We start from the raw sequence: 16038 nt of genomic DNA, 5'->3' as shown, positions 1-16038 counted from the left end.
TGACATTTTAATTCTAACGAACAATATTCAATATCACGAATTGTATCTTTTCAGTAACGAAACCACCAGAATAACCTCAACCGAAGCTCTGATGCCAATTATTAGGGAAACCGGGTTATTTCCCACACGAACGTAGTTTCAAAATTGACCTAAAATGTCAATATCAAAACAACCAAAGGTTTTTCCAATAAGTTGGCCACCAACCAAGATGAATTTTCCCATAAGTTGGCCACCAACCAAGATAAAATTTCCAACTTGCCAAACTTAATTTCAAACCAAACATAACAATAACTTGGTTGATGGCGTGGGAACTTAGGGTGATGATGGATCTCTTCCCTTGGTGTCTGAGTTCCTCACTGGACTATATCGTAGGTGGATCGTTGCCATCCGTCGGGCTTTTCCAGGTAGCTTCGTATTCATCATCAGTAGTAGCAGAAGAATTGTCATTGCCATCTTCTGGTTCATGGATCGAAGTTGATGGATTAGCTGCCAAAGCCTTGGTAAAATCATTAACTCATGTAAGTTTACGACTCCATTAACATCAATTTTGTTCAAGCATTCACCGAATATGTCACCTAATCTGGTCCATCAAGGAAGAACATATGATGGTGACAATAGTGAAAAACCCTTTGGTTTTTAAAGGAAAAGTAAGTACATGAACGTCCAGTCTAATAGGGGACCAATGCCACTTGTCTTTCCTTTTAAAGAGGCTGAGAAACATTTGGTCTTGGTATAATGAATATCACAAGCATCGATGCTCATTTTGCAGGTATTGGCCTTGGTGAATGAGGTACCAACTTCATCGACAAAATACCAATTCATAATGGCAATGGCTGAGAAGATCATGGAGGATAATGCAAGACACGGCCACTCGACTCTTCTCCATATTAATCGATCAGCTTTTACTTCGTCTTTTACTCGTACTTCCACCCTGTTACACCGCTGCCTGCAATGCCAAACCTCACCCTCGGGAGACTACGGTGACTCATGGCTCATGCGAGTCATCAAGCCTATTCCTTCCAGATTATGCGTAGCTTCGTACGTGAAGGTCATCGTCGTGTGCTTCGATGCCACGTATTTGTTGTTCGACGCTGCCAAGGTGCGTTACCGGGGGAGGAATTACGGTGGAGAGTGAGAAATAATGGCTGAGAAGTTGGTAAGGAGTTGCTGTGGGTAACCAAAAACTTGGGTGTTATGAGGATGTTAATAAAGCGTTAGTTCAATGGAGTTTGGCTTCTCTTTATCTCACTGCTAGTCCTACAGTTCAAGGCTCCATTGTTAAGATCTCAGGTCATTCACCTTCTCTCTCTATCTATCTACAATAGTTAAGTGGTCAAATTTTTCAAAAGGTCTCTATACTATGATTTTTTTGGATTTAGTCCTCCTATATAGTTTGATCATTTCTAATTCGTATCTTTGGAAAAGTGTATACCACGCTTACTTAGAGTTTGTTCGTTGAATGTAGGCACATTAAATGCTAGGCTGCTGGAGCTGACTGATGTACTTAGTAATAGGAAAATAGATTTTGCATGTATTCAGGAGACTAGGTGGAAAGGGGCTCGCGCCAAATAGTGTAATGGGTACAAGTTGTGGTATTCAGGCGTAGATAATGCTAGAAATGGGGTGGCTATCTTGGTATCCTCTAAGCTCAAGAAAAATGTAGTTGAAGTTTGTAGATATCAAGATAGGATCATGATGATTAAGGTTATTATAGAAGCGGAAGTGGTAAATGTTCTTTCAGTGTATGCCCCACACGTTGGCCTAGGGGAGGGGGAAAAATGTTGCTTCTGGGATCAGTTAGATGATGTACTTAGGAGCATTCCTGAGAACCAAAGAGTTTTCATAGGGGGAGACTTCAATGGTCATATAGGTAGTGCAACCGACGGGTATGACGATGTTCATGGGGGTTTTAGTTTTGGTAGTAGGAACGAGGAGGGGCGTACGTTGCTTGAATTTGCTATTGTACACGATATGGTGGTCACTAGCTCCTTCTTTAACAAGAGAGATGTGAACTTGATTACGTTCCATAGCGGGAGATATTGTACCCAAATCGACTACATCCTGGTTCAAAACCGGGATCGATGGGCTTGCATTGACTGTAAGGTGTTCCCTGAAGAGGCATGTGCATCACAACACAGATTGTTGGTTTTGGTGTTCCGCGTACGCCACGGGCGGAGCACTCATAGGAGGGCTAAAATTGGTAAACCTAGGATCCTTTGGAAGAACTTACAGGGAGTGACAGCTGATGACTTTAGGAGTAAGGTTTTGTCTAATACAGGTTTTGGAACTCCAAACTCAAATAATGCAGATATGTTATGGAAAAATATGGTAAATTCCATCAGAGAGGTGGGCAAAAACACCATTGGGTTGTCGATAGGCAAGATCAATGAGCATAAAGAATCGTGGTGGTGAAACGACGAAGTCCAAACTAAGGTGAAGACAAAGCAAACTTGCTTCAAGGAGTATCTACAATGCAATGATGACGAAGAAAGATTGAGAGCTCAACAAATATACAAGGAGGCAAAGCGGGAAGCAAAGAAAACGGTGGCTAAAGCAAAGGATAAGGCATACGTTGAAATGTACAAGAGATTAGACACAAAGGAAGGACAAAACAGCATCTTCAGGCTAGCAAAATCCAGGGAGAATAACAAAAAGGATCTAGGTAGCATTAGATTTATTAAGGATAATAATGGAGTTCTTTTAGTGAAAGATCATTATATTAAGAGTGTTTGGGGTAGTTACTTCTTTGGCTTATTTAATGACGGTGCCTCTCTCTGTAGAAATAGTATCGTTAATGGGTCAGCCGACCATCATACTACAACCAATGACTTCCCTACAAGTAGGATTGGGTTTGAGGAAGTCAAAATGGCTCTTAGAAAGATGGCGAGGGACAAGGCTATCAGTCTAGATCAAATTCCAATCATTGTGTGGTTGGCCCTAAGAGAAGAGGGAGTTAATTGGTTGACCAACATCTTTAATATTATTTTAAAGACTGCCAAGATGCCAGAGGAGTGGAGACAGTCTACGGTGATACCAATCTATAAGAATAAAGGAGATCCCCAATCTTGTGGCAACTACAGAGGTATTAAACTACTCAGCCATACCATGAAGCTATGGGAAAGGGTGATAGAGGCTAGGTTGAGACAAGTTACTAGGGTTTCGGAAAACCAATTTGGCTTTATGCCAGGCAGGTCTACTACAGAGGTGATTCATCTACTTCGACGACTTATGGAGAAATATAGGGAAAAAATAGAGATCTTCACATGGCGTTCATTGACCTTGAGAATGCATATGATAGTGTTCCCCACGATACTATATGGAAGACCTTGGAAATAAGACGGATCCCAACTGCTTATATCCGGGCGATTCGTGATATATACTGTAGATCTACTACATACGTCAGGACTACAGTTGGCGACACCGAGGCATTCCCGGTGAAAATCAGACTCCACCAGGGGTAGGCTCTTAGCCCTTACATCTTCGCCTTGATTATGGACGACATCTATTGTGCGACACCTGACGATGTTCCATGGTGTATGCTTTTCGCTAAGAAGGTGCCTCTAAAACTTAAAGGAAAATTTTATAGAATGGAAATAAGACCAGCGCTGCTGCATGGATCAGAATGTTGGGCAATCAAGAAGGATCACATAAGGAAGATGGAGGCCGTAGAAATGAGAATGCTTCGATGGGTATGTGGTATGACTCTGTGGGACATGACACCAAACTCTGCTATTAGGAAGTCCTTGGGGTGGTGCCTGTATCTGAAAAATTGAGGGAGAGAAGACTACGGTGGTTTGGGTATGTCCTTAGGCGACAACCGTCGGATACAATCAGGAGGGTAGAGTTGATTACAGTCGACGGTGCCAGAAGGAGAGGACGACCAAAGCGGAAGTGGGAAGACTGCTTGATATCTGATTTTGAAGGATTTAGCCCTTACCGAGGACATGACCTCTGATAGGAAAGTATGGAGACTTAAGACCAGGGTAGCCAAGTAGTGTGGGCCACATCCATAGGGTGTATCATCTCTGTCTTCTTTTAATGAATTTGTAGTAATTTACATTATCTCTACTTTTCATACGTTTTTTGTCATTAGAATTTATGAAGACTTAGAACTAGGGTAGCGGAGTAGTGTTGCCTTAATTTAGGTTTTAACCCTTTTGACTTCATTCCTTTCTCGTAGCTTGCTATCGTTGACTTCTGTGTATCATTCTCTTCATGTTTCCTCTTTTTAAATTTGGTCGGGCCTTATGTTTCTGTCTATATGCATATATTTTTACGCAGAGATTTATTTGCAGGGATTACTTCTCATTACAGACACGCATACGAAGACTGTATATGAAGAGTGTTCAACTATGTATTTATTTATTTATTTATACATGCATTGCCTTTTATCTTTATTTTTAATTTTTTGACTGCCGGAGGTCTTCCACGGAAGCTACTCTTAACCTGGCGTTGGGGACAACCTACTACCCTACCTCCCCCTTACCCCATTGCATATGAGAATAGGGTTTTGTTGTTGTTGTTGTTTACATTTGATTTGATATGAGTTTAGAATAATTTTATATGATTTAAAATTTAATTTAATTTTTGAGATAAAGACTTATATCATACTTTATTTGAGTTAAATATATATATATATATATATATATATATATATAGTTAAGTATTTTTATAATTTACTACAGCAAAACAGAGGTTTAGCGGCATTTTTTTAGTCCTAAAAACGCTTGTGGCGAAAGGGATGCTACAAGAAGTGTCGACCAAACCAGCGCCGCTATAGTTCACGGTGTTTGAGAATAAAAAACGCCACAATAGGTTAAGAACTATAGCCAAACATCGTAAAAGGTCGATATCTACAGCGGCGTTTTGGAACAAACACCGTAAAAGGTCAATATATACATCGGTGTTTTTGGAACAAACGTCGCAAAAGGTCTAGATATATAGCGTCATTTTTTTTATACAAATGCCGCAAAAGGTCAGATCTATAGCGACATTTTCGGAATAAACGCCACAAAATGTTGAGATCTATAGCAGCGTTTGCGAAATAAACACCGCAAAAGGTTAGATCTATAGCGGCGTTTTTCATCATAAACGTCACAAATTATCTAAAAATTTTGAGGCATTTTTATGTAAAACGCTGGTATTGATTATGTATTTATCTGTGTTTTTTATACAAACGCCGCTAATTAACACATAATTTACAATCATTGATTTTCGTTCTTTTGTTACCCAAAATTACATTTTCAACATGTTCCATTGTCTAACAAACATGACATCTATAACAACAAAATATAATTCCATAACAACCAACTTCAAATCCATTATAGTAAATAAAAGTTTACATTAACGTAATAGGTAATGCAGTGCAACATTGTTTAGTAACATGAACGAAACATATAACAGAAATAAGACCTAAGATGGTGGACTCTGAGGTTGAGTTTTCTGTATCATCTGCATCATAGCTTCTACTCGATTCTCAAACTCTTGACATTTATGCTGATATGATGCTTCTCTCTCTGCTTCCCTCGCTTTATTTTCAGCTTTCATGTTAGCCATTTTTTGATCCATTTCAGCCAACTATTGTTTTAAACGACTAACTTCTAGTTGGGAAGACTGAGACTGTCACGACATGTACTCAGAACTGGATCTAAAATATTTGGTGGGAGTAACGAATGATACTTGACAGCGAACCCGACCATATCTTTTAGGACCCAAAACGTCACTAATAACTTGATTTTCGATGTCATCCATATTAACAAGACCATGACTTGAAGCCGTAGCTTCATACTCCACCCTTTTATCCCTTAATTATTCCTAATAATAAAGTAAATAATTATTTCAAATAAGATTGTCAGACTATAGATATAAATAAAACATAATTCAAATTCTTTGTCCAATAAATGTATCATAATTTTTATAGCTTCAGCAGTCATAGGAGTGCCATCCTTTTTTGTATGTGTCATGTTGAAGAGTTTGATTTGTCCAACTTTAGAACCAGATGTATTTTCCTACAATGTAGCATAATATAATTAATTTTCGTTAGTATGTACATGGGAATACAAATCAGTATGTGAATAATCTATAATACCTCATCATTAGCTATACAAGCAAAGCTCTTTGATCCAGTCGTAAAAGTAAACTTTTGATGTTGCCTGCTAGCAACACCAACATGTTCTCGGTCCTAAAATTTCAAACAACCACATATAAAGTCAAAATTATAATTTGTTAATATTATTATTGAAAAATACATCATACATGTCCTTTCTGTGAACTCCAAAATCTGACTGTATCTTCCCATTGATACCTGAGCATTCCAGGTGGGACAATTTGTAGCTTCTCTTTAAGGCTAAGATCATTCTTGAAGTATTTCTTTTTTAATGAACTCTTGTGGTCTCTTTGTCGTAACCGATTTTCGCCCGGGCACGAATTTTTTACTTGGCGGGAAAATAATGTGGATAAAAAATGATTTTTGATTTAAAAATATTTTGGGAGTCGCCATCGGCCTTTTAGGTCAGGTAGGTCGAATACCTAAAAAATATCATTTAAAAGAGTTTTTAAGAAAACATCAATTAAAAGATAAACTGATCTGCTTTTTAACTAAAGATTCGTTCTTTTTAATAATAAAAAGGGATTCGTGGTCGGTTACGTTTGGGGAATGATTAGTACCCCCACAACGCCCAAAATTGATACTTATTAATTATAAATTGTCTCTATTATTAAAATTCAAAAATATATTTAATTCATAATCCTGTTATTTTAAATTTATAATTTTAAGAAAATATATTATATTTTTAAATAAAATATTTATTTATTTAGAAATATCAGAAAAAGGCTTCTAGGAACTTTAAGACAGCTCATTTCTTCATATTCAAAAATAAATATTAATAAAACATTTATCTAGAAATAGATTAGTATATATAATTTATAAAAATAAAATATTTATTTAAAAATATCAGAAAATGGACATCTAGTTGCTTTAAGACTGCCCTTTCTTAATATTGAAAAATAAAGATATATTAAATATGATAAAAGTAATTTATAAAATTAAATTTATAAATAGAATTTTAATAGAAAACAAACAAATAGAATAAATAAATAAATATTATATATACATATTTATATGACTTAAGATAATAATAATAATAATGAAAATAATAATTTAAACATATATAATAATAAAATAATAATAATCAAAATGAAAGAAATTAAAAGCAATAATATTAAAAAGTATAAACATGTAAAATTAAAACATAAATAAAATTAGAACTATATATTTAAAAGAAATAAAACTTTATAATAAATGAAAATATTTAAAATTAGTGACTAAATTATAATCTAATAAAATTAAATACCTAATTAGTAATTAATCATTTAAAATTATAGGGGCTAAAATAAATAGAATCAAAATAACAGGATTATAATATAAAATATTAAAACTTACAGATTTAATTCGAAATATTATATAACATAATGATTAAAGTGTAATTAACCCTTAAATACTATTCGGTGATCAAAATAAAATTTAACAAAGTTAATGGGGTTAAATCTGTTATTTATCATAAATATATATTTACCGATTAATGACCATAATAAGATAAAATTCGAAGACAAAATTAATATGCTCAGAAATGTAATTCCAGTGACTAAAACGTAAAATTACAAAATATAGAGGGACTGCGGGAAGGGTTTGGCCAGCAATGAAATTACGTACATACCCCTCATCAAAACGTCGTCGTTTTGATGAGGGTATAAAACCCCTATAACGGCCCCTAAAGGGCCATAATTTCCATTTTTCATTTTGGGTTCTCTCTAAGAGAGAACCCTCTCATCTCTCTCTAAACTCTCTCAACAGAGAGAGCCGACCGCCAACAATCATCGTTAATAGCCACAGCCGGCCACCGTGAACGGTGGCCGAAACTTGGAAAATAGCCTAAATCGAAGCCTTATTTCCCCTTAAGCTTAAATCTAGCATGTTTTCCTCTTAAAACCCTTTCAATAGTCATAAATCTAAACAAAACCGAAGGATTCTACCTTCGATTAAACAACGGTTGGATGACATTTGGCTTCCGACGATGCTTGGTAAGTCTCTTCACTCTTCTCTTGGTTGTTTTTCGTTGCTCTATGTCGTCGGTGTTGCTGTGGTTTTTCGTTTCTCTTGTGTGTGTTTGCTGCTCGTGTTCTTTGCTCTGTCCGTTGCTCCCCTGGTTCTTGGTTGATGTTCGTATCTCTCTCTGTCGCCCTTTTTTTCTGTTTGCAGTTTCGGTGGCTTTATAGCCACCACGATACTGCTCTTGGACTGGTTTAAACAGATGACCCTCGGTGAGTCACCATAGCTATGCTGGTGACTCACCATAGGGATGACGATGTGGATGGTGACACAACATTTTTGGAGGTTTCCTTGAGGCGGCGTCGTGGCATCAAGGCGTTGGCAGCATCTGGTTGGGTCACCTGGCAGTGGTGTTTGCAGCTGGACCGTCTGGAAGTTGGAGGGGCGGCTGGGAGCTTTTAGAAATAGCAGAGGTGGCTGGGATAGGGTTGAGAAACCCTAACTGAAACCCCAAATTAGTCCTGGGTTTCCATTTAGGTCTGGGCCGGTTGGGTCATTGTTGGGCCATCCGGGATTATTGGGCCTCTGATGTAATTTGTAATATATATATTTATTTAATAATAAATAATAATATTATTAATATATTATATTAATAATAATTATAATTATAATTATGAAAAAATTAATGTCTACAACTGCCCCTCCTTGCTCATTCTTGTGTTAATAAGAATAGAGTAAAGACGAAAAAGACAATAATTTTTTCATTTGGCCTCTATTGAGTAGGATGGAAATGTTTGAAAACATCATGCACTGAAGGGCTTACAGATGACCCGAAGGTTTTTGAAAACATCATGCACTGAAGGGCTTACAAATGACCCGAAGGTTTTTTTTTGAAAACATCATGCACTAAAGGGCTTACAGATGACCCGAAGGTTTTTTTGAAAACATCATGCATTGAAGGGCTTACAGATGACCCGAAGGCTTTTTTTTGAAAACATCATGCACTGAAGGACTTACAGATGACCCAAAGGCTTTTTTGAAAACATCATGAACTGAAGGACTTACAGATGACCCGAAGGTTTTTGATAACATCAAAAAGCTCCCGAAGGCTTTTTAAAAACATCCTGCATTGCAAGGCTTACGGATGACCCGAAGGTTTTGAAAGCATCATGCACTGAAGGGCTTACAGATGACCCGAAGGCTTTGAAAATATCAAAAAGCTCCCGAAGGCTTTTTGAAAACATTCTACACTACAGGGCTTACGGATGACCCGAAGGTTTTGAAAATATCAAAAATCTCCCGAAGGCTTTTTGAAAACATCCTGCATTGCAGGGCTTACGGATGACCCGAAGGTTTTGAAAGCATCATGCACTGAAGTGCTTACAGATGTGGGAAATAGTTTACTAAGTAAGAAACTATGGAAATTGTTTTCTTACTATTCAACAATTTCATTTTCAGAAAAGATTAAATGAGAAACTTTGGAAAGCGTTTTCTCATTGAAATAATTTGTTGATTGGGTAACATGCCCCAAAATAAAGAAAATGCTCATTCTTGTGAATTGCGTCCATCTATTCTTCATATGTTTGCGTGAATCCTGCATTTGAGGTTTTGAATTCTACCTTCTTCTTGTAAGGTGTTTTTTCATCTATGAATCTTCTTGTTCATACGAAGATCTGTAAAATTTCATTTTTGAATGCACTCAGATGTATCGATGTAATGCATTGTCTATTATGTAAATGATGTTCTTATGAATGCATGAATGTTTGTGCAATCTTCATTTGACTTCAAAGTGGTGAACTTGGTCTTCTTTTACTTCATCATTTATTGCCAGGGTTACCTTTGGATATCAGTATAGCAACCTATGCCATAAAGCTGAAGAACCATCTGAGCAATTTTGTATCTTTGTATCTTCTTTGCTTGCATTAAAATCTCAGAAAAAAATGTTTCATTTACGGAACTCTTGCTGTAATCAGAATTATGATCTTGATGCCCCATTTTGTCTGGATAAAACCGACTTTCTCTGTATGGACTTGTGTAGAAATCCAATAAAGCTTTCATTCAGTAGGGATTAATTAAGAGAGCAATGTTTGTTCTGATTTGACTCTTGCAACACATTATAAGGAGGATGTATCCTGATTCCTTTCATGTCGCCACATCTAATTGGATCTAGAATAAGGCAACTTGTCATTCAACTTTAGTTGGCTCCACTAGTTTCTTATTGTAAAACATTTGACAACACGTTCATCATTTCTTGTGATTTCTGCACAAATATTTTGTAAACATTTAACAATACATTCGTCATTTCCTGTGGCTTCTGCTCAAATTTCTCAATCAAATGAAGCTCTTTGCATAGTGTTCAAAGCTTTTGTATGATGTCACAAGACCACTTGAGAACAAAACTCAGTGGGGGATACAAGCGAGATATTGGTATGACCAAAAAGTTGATCAAATTCACGATATATGCTAGTGCCGAGTTGAATAAGAGATACCAACTGATCTTGATATCATCTTGAGCAATGGCAAGTGTGATATCGATCACGTTTTCTTCCGAAATGAGCATTGTAGAAAGTAGAAACACTTCAGCTATAGGATCCATGTATAGAAGGAGGTTTATGGAATTCTTGCCGTTGGGGATGAAACACACAGGATAAACCAAATAGATGAAAACTCAGTTCACCTTGGCTGGTAATGATAACCCCGATAACCACGGGAATAAGAATAACATAAGCTGAGCCTCTTTATTTGTTCAATATCATCAAGTAAACAAACACTGATGTGAAAAACAGCTTCGTGATCTCAACAACATGATTGAAACTAACTGTCAGGAATATCAAAGAAATATTTCCAATCATCACCGACACACAAAATACAAAATTCAAAGCCGAGATTTTGAGAAACTGAACCCTGGATCAAATGGTTTGCCTGGGGACCATCCTTATTCATGCAACCGCGATGTAGCTTAACAAATAACGTGTTGTCGTGTGATACATGGTTAAGAAGATTGGGTATTTGAAACCATTCTTGCTGAGTAGATATTTGTTCAATAATATGATCCTGATGTAACTGTCTGATGAACGAAACAATAATGTATAGTCAGCTCCACTGTCATTGTTTCACCATTTTCATTCTTCATTCCTTTTTGTCTTATTGGAAATATTTGCTCATGCCAATTGATCTTTAACATATGACGATGTGGGCCTTCAGCATGCCCCAACATTGGCTAATACAAACGTTCAAAATGTGTCAACATTCTTGATTCTGATTGAAAGGGGCTTTCAGCGTGCCCCAACATTTGCTTTTTTTGTTGATATGAGCTTTCAAAGATGCCCAAATATTCATACTGATGTAGGCCTTCAAAATACCACACATGGATTATTTCTGTCTGAAATGGCTTTCGAAATGCCCCAATATTTTGCTTTTGGTTCACTCTCAAAGTCTGTTTGACTTGAATATCATGATTCCCACAAGGTTCAATTTTGGCAATGCACTGTGGTGGTTACTTGTGGCTTTATTCGTGCCCCAAATCTATTTATCTTGAATACTCTCATTCTGATGTCACTAAACAGCAGTGTTATAAAGTAACTTGAGGAATTCTCTTAATGTCGTCACAAACTTAAGAAATACTCAATCATTCTGATAGAAATGTCTGAGATATATGCCTCTTCTGAATGAGGTTCCATCTTCTGAATATGGAGGGATCTTAGTCGGACAGAGTGGTATAAATCACTTGGTAATTCATTCCAGGCTGACACAATGAACCTTGTTTTTAGTGAAGGCTATTTATGGAATATACTTTTCTGTGAGAGATAAACCAATTCATATGAACAGTAATCTGATGCAATAGCAAGACTACATATACAGGCTCTTGAAAAGCCACACCCATGCAACATGTTGATTCTGATAACTACTCATCTGATTATGAAGCGATCTTTCAGGATGATTTTACAAATATTGATAGTTCTTCTTATACCGAGGAAATCCTGAATTCTAATTCTGATGAGGAGAATAAACTGTTATACTTGACGAAAATGGGATACTCAGATGCTGAGGCTTCAATAGCCATTGAGAGATGTGGTTCGGATTCATCAATTGTAAAGTTGACAGATTTTATATGTGCTGATCAAATGTCTAAAGTTGCTGACGCATTTCTTCTAGTAGAAGGTAGGAATTCATTATGCAATGACCCCAATTACAAGCAAAGGCGAAACTCGGGCTATGATTTTTGAAAAGGAAGAAGCAGAGGAAGCTTGAAAAGAAGCTTCTTAATGAAGACAATCATGCAGTTCATCTTTCAACTCCGATGATTGGTTTTGGATTTCCTACCGAACCAGATTAGATAACTCAAAGAATATTTCCAGAAGATACTATTGTGCCTCCTTATTTCTACTACGAAAACATGGCACTTACTCTAGTTGGTTTGGACCAAAATGTCACGGTACTTATACAATGTAGAGCCAGAATTTATAGATTCGAAGTATTTTTGTGTTGCTGGAAAAGGGGCTACATTCATAATCTGCCAATTGATAACAGATTTTCTCTTATTCCGCTTCCTTCACGCACCATACATGATGCTTTTCCATTGACAACAAACTGGTGACCTTCCTGGGATCCAAGAACAAAGTTGAACTGTTTACAAACATGTACAGGAAGTGCCAGATTGACAGAAAGGATCCGTAAGGCTCTTGAAGCTTATGAATATGAACCACTTTTGAGTGTCCAGAAATATGTTCTTGATGAGTGCCGAAAATGGAATCTGGTATGGGTTGGAAGGAATAAAGTTGATCCACTTGAACCTGGTGAGGAGGAAATACTTCTAGATTTCCCTAAAAACCATACACGAGGATCTGTATAGAGACATGCTCCCTAATGGTATCAATGTCCTGTCTCTTTTCTCTGGGATCAGTGGTGCAGAGGTTGCCTTCTACCTGTCTTGGCATACATTTGAAAACAGATGCGCAAGAACTGAATGGTGATCGGTTAGAGCAATTGATGAGTAGATTTGGCGGATTCAACCTGGTTGTCGATGGCATCCATTGTAACAACCTTACTAGAAGAAATAAACATCATCGGGGTGAACTATAAGATTTCTTTGTTGGCACCTTTTCTTGCAATGGCTGCTAAAGTGACTGTCTCTCATGCTACTTCAAGATAGACACCTACATACCCCATTCTTCCTGAACCATGGAAAGGTTTAGTTGAAATGGGCTTTCAGTATCTCCCTTTAGAATAAGGTAATCATTTTTAATGAGTTGTTGATAATGTCATAGGAGATTTTTACAAGTTCAATTCTCCAGACTTTTTGGCTTCTTGGACCGCTTGCTTTCAAGAATGCTTCATCATTCTGGTCTTGTTTTTTCTAGAGGTAGAATAAACGAAAACTTGCTTTAAAGACCTTCTTCATTTGAGACTGTCTTGTTTGAAAATGTTTTTTCTCCTTTCTTTATTGAAGAATGACAGAATTTTGTAAAGTATTGCACTTTACAGGTTCACAATAGAATGAAATCATAAGACATGAAATTAATGAATATCAAATAAATCAACTACTCTTTTAACTCATTCAAAAATCACAGTCTTATGGCAAGTGTCAAAACTATTGACTGATTTAAGGTGTAGGTGGATTCTGGTAAAGTAAGGTCTCTCAGATCAGTCCAGCATATATGTCTCTTTGGGTTAACTTGAAGAAATGATTGTTATGCTCATCTTGTAGAGATACTTCTCGTTGTTATGCTCATCTCGTAGAGATACTTCTTGTGTCTGACTCTCAGGAACATCTTTGAGATGTGTGGTGCTTCATTAAGAGCTTAAGATCGTCTCTTATGTCGTTGTTGCACCATTCAATATTCGATCCGCCTTTTCAGGTTTTCAACTCGAATCCTCCTTTGGTTTCAAGATGTTATTTAAAAATTTACATCTTGAACCCCCCTTTTATCATTTTTTATATCATGCATTAAAGATTTTAAAAACCAATTTTTACAAATAAAAATCAATCTTGAGAGGTGGAATGAATTCTGAAGATATTCTCTCTTAATTGGATGCCTTCAATCTTGCTTTGCTTGACTTGGATCTACTTTCCTGGGGATTTTTCCATAAGATTCATTCATTTCTAGTATTTCTTGCACTTCTTATTGAATATGATCTTTGAACTAATTGTACTTGATCAATCTTGTAACTTGAGGCTCCATGAGTCACTCATCTTGGTTCAATTCTTTCTTTTTTTTTATTTTTTTTCTTTTTCCTTTTTTTTCAAGTATAATATTTCTTGACAGAATCTGAGTTTATTTGGTTTCTCAGAACTTTCCCATTCATTTCTGCCAGAATCTCCACTTGTCACAAGATTCTCGAATTCCTTTGTCGGATTTGCCTGCATTAACTCAAAGAAATGAGCGGGAAGAGAATCACGAAACACACGTGATATCTCTTTTTCTAACATGGGAGGTTGAACTTGTGCTGCTACTCCTGTCCATCTTAAGGCATACTTCTTAAACCCTTCATTAGCTTTCATCCTTACTCCTCGAAGATTCATACGTGTTGGAGCTAAGCCTTTAACATATCGATATTGTCCCAAAAATGCATCAGCTAAATCAACCTAACTCTTGATCTGTTCTTGGGTCAACTGATTATACCAGACTACTGCTGGTCCAATGAGGCTATTATGGAAGGAGTGAATCAACAGATCATTAGAACTTAAATACCCTTTCATTTTTCGGCAAAACATTCTCAGATAGATTAGGGGACAACTGGTACAATCATATTTCTCAAAATCAGGCATTTTGAATTTATGGGGAATAACCAAGTCTGGAACCAAGCTGAGCTTTCTTGCTTCTAATTCTTTGTGGGAGGCATTAACACTTTTTATATTTCTGATTGCTTCATCCATCTTCTGGAATCTTTCCTCATACTGTGAATAATTAACGAGGCTATTCCTTGGGTTTGAGTGGGATGCCCCATGGTACGTTATCATTCTCGACTCTTCAATCTGACCACATGGTTACTCTTTATCAGTTATTATCTCTTCTTTATTAGATGTCATCCCCTGAATAATTTGATTTGATCCATCTGGTACAGAATCTGATGCTTCTTTCCTTATATCCTGAGGTAACCCTGTCAGTCCCTCATAAGATTTCTCCATTATTTTCATGATGATGGTACAATAATATGAATGAATGATCTCAATTTTACTGTTACAAAACCTTTCATAAATTATTTACATTTTTTTATAATTAATGTATATAACAATAATAAATGTAATGTAAATGCAAAAATGTATAAATGTAAAAATAAGAATGCAAATTGTGCAATGTAAAAGCATACATAAAAGTATGAATACAAAATGAAAATGTAAAGATGTGAAATGCAAATGCATGTATGAAAAGGTGTTACTCAAAAGTGATAATCTTAGAACAGATTTCATTGAACACAAAAGTTTCCGTGCATTAAACAAAACTTTTACGTATAAGGGATGGCTTTTACTCCTAATTTCTCTATTTCCCTTAAAAGCCATTTTAACTTCCACTCATGTTCAGGTGTGGAGTTATCCATCTGCTTCAATTCTCTCGGGAAGCCACTAAGTTCACCATCTTATGAGCCACATTGCTTGCTTGAGCAGTAATTTCCTTCGTGACATTATCTTTTTCGTTCATCTTATGTGTCAACTCTCGTGTTTGTAAACAATGTTGTTCATTTTTTCTTGTGAGAGATTCTGTATGTTCAAGAAGTTCTCATACAAGATCTCCATAATCATCTAAACATTTCTTCAATGTTTTGTTCTTGGACATAGTGGCTTTTAATTCAGTATCGATCTCAAGCTGATGAATCTGATATGATGCTTCCATGTTGGTCATAGCACTATTCAACCTTTGATTGTCAACTTGATATTTTCTCGATTCCATGACAGTTGTATTGAGTCTTTCTTCTGCAACTCGTAAATCATGAGAAAACTTCTTGGCTCGTCTTTCATTTATGTTGCAATTCTTTTTCAGTTTGGTGACCCC

General features: G+C 36.4%; 1 long non-coding RNA gene across 1 annotated transcript in view; it reads left to right on the top strand.

The window, feature by feature from the left end:
- The first annotated feature begins 467 nt into the window (after positions 1-467).
- LOC120171685 overlaps positions 468-16038 on the top strand; it is a 34122-nt gene continuing 18551 nt past the window's right edge. The window contains exons 1-2 of the long non-coding RNA XR_005520894.1: positions 468-518; positions 770-1290. This is a non-coding gene — a long non-coding RNA (uncharacterized LOC120171685). The remainder of the gene's footprint in view (positions 519-769; positions 1291-16038) is intronic.

Source organism: Hibiscus syriacus, unplaced genomic scaffold (assembly GCF_006381635.1).
Source record: "Hibiscus syriacus cultivar Baekdansim isolate YM2019G1 unplaced genomic scaffold, ASM638163v2 tig00111835_pilon, whole genome shotgun sequence".
In the NCBI taxonomy this organism is placed as follows: Eukaryota; Viridiplantae; Streptophyta; class Magnoliopsida; order Malvales; family Malvaceae; genus Hibiscus; species Hibiscus syriacus.
This window is presented reverse-complemented; position numbering and strand designations above follow the sequence as displayed.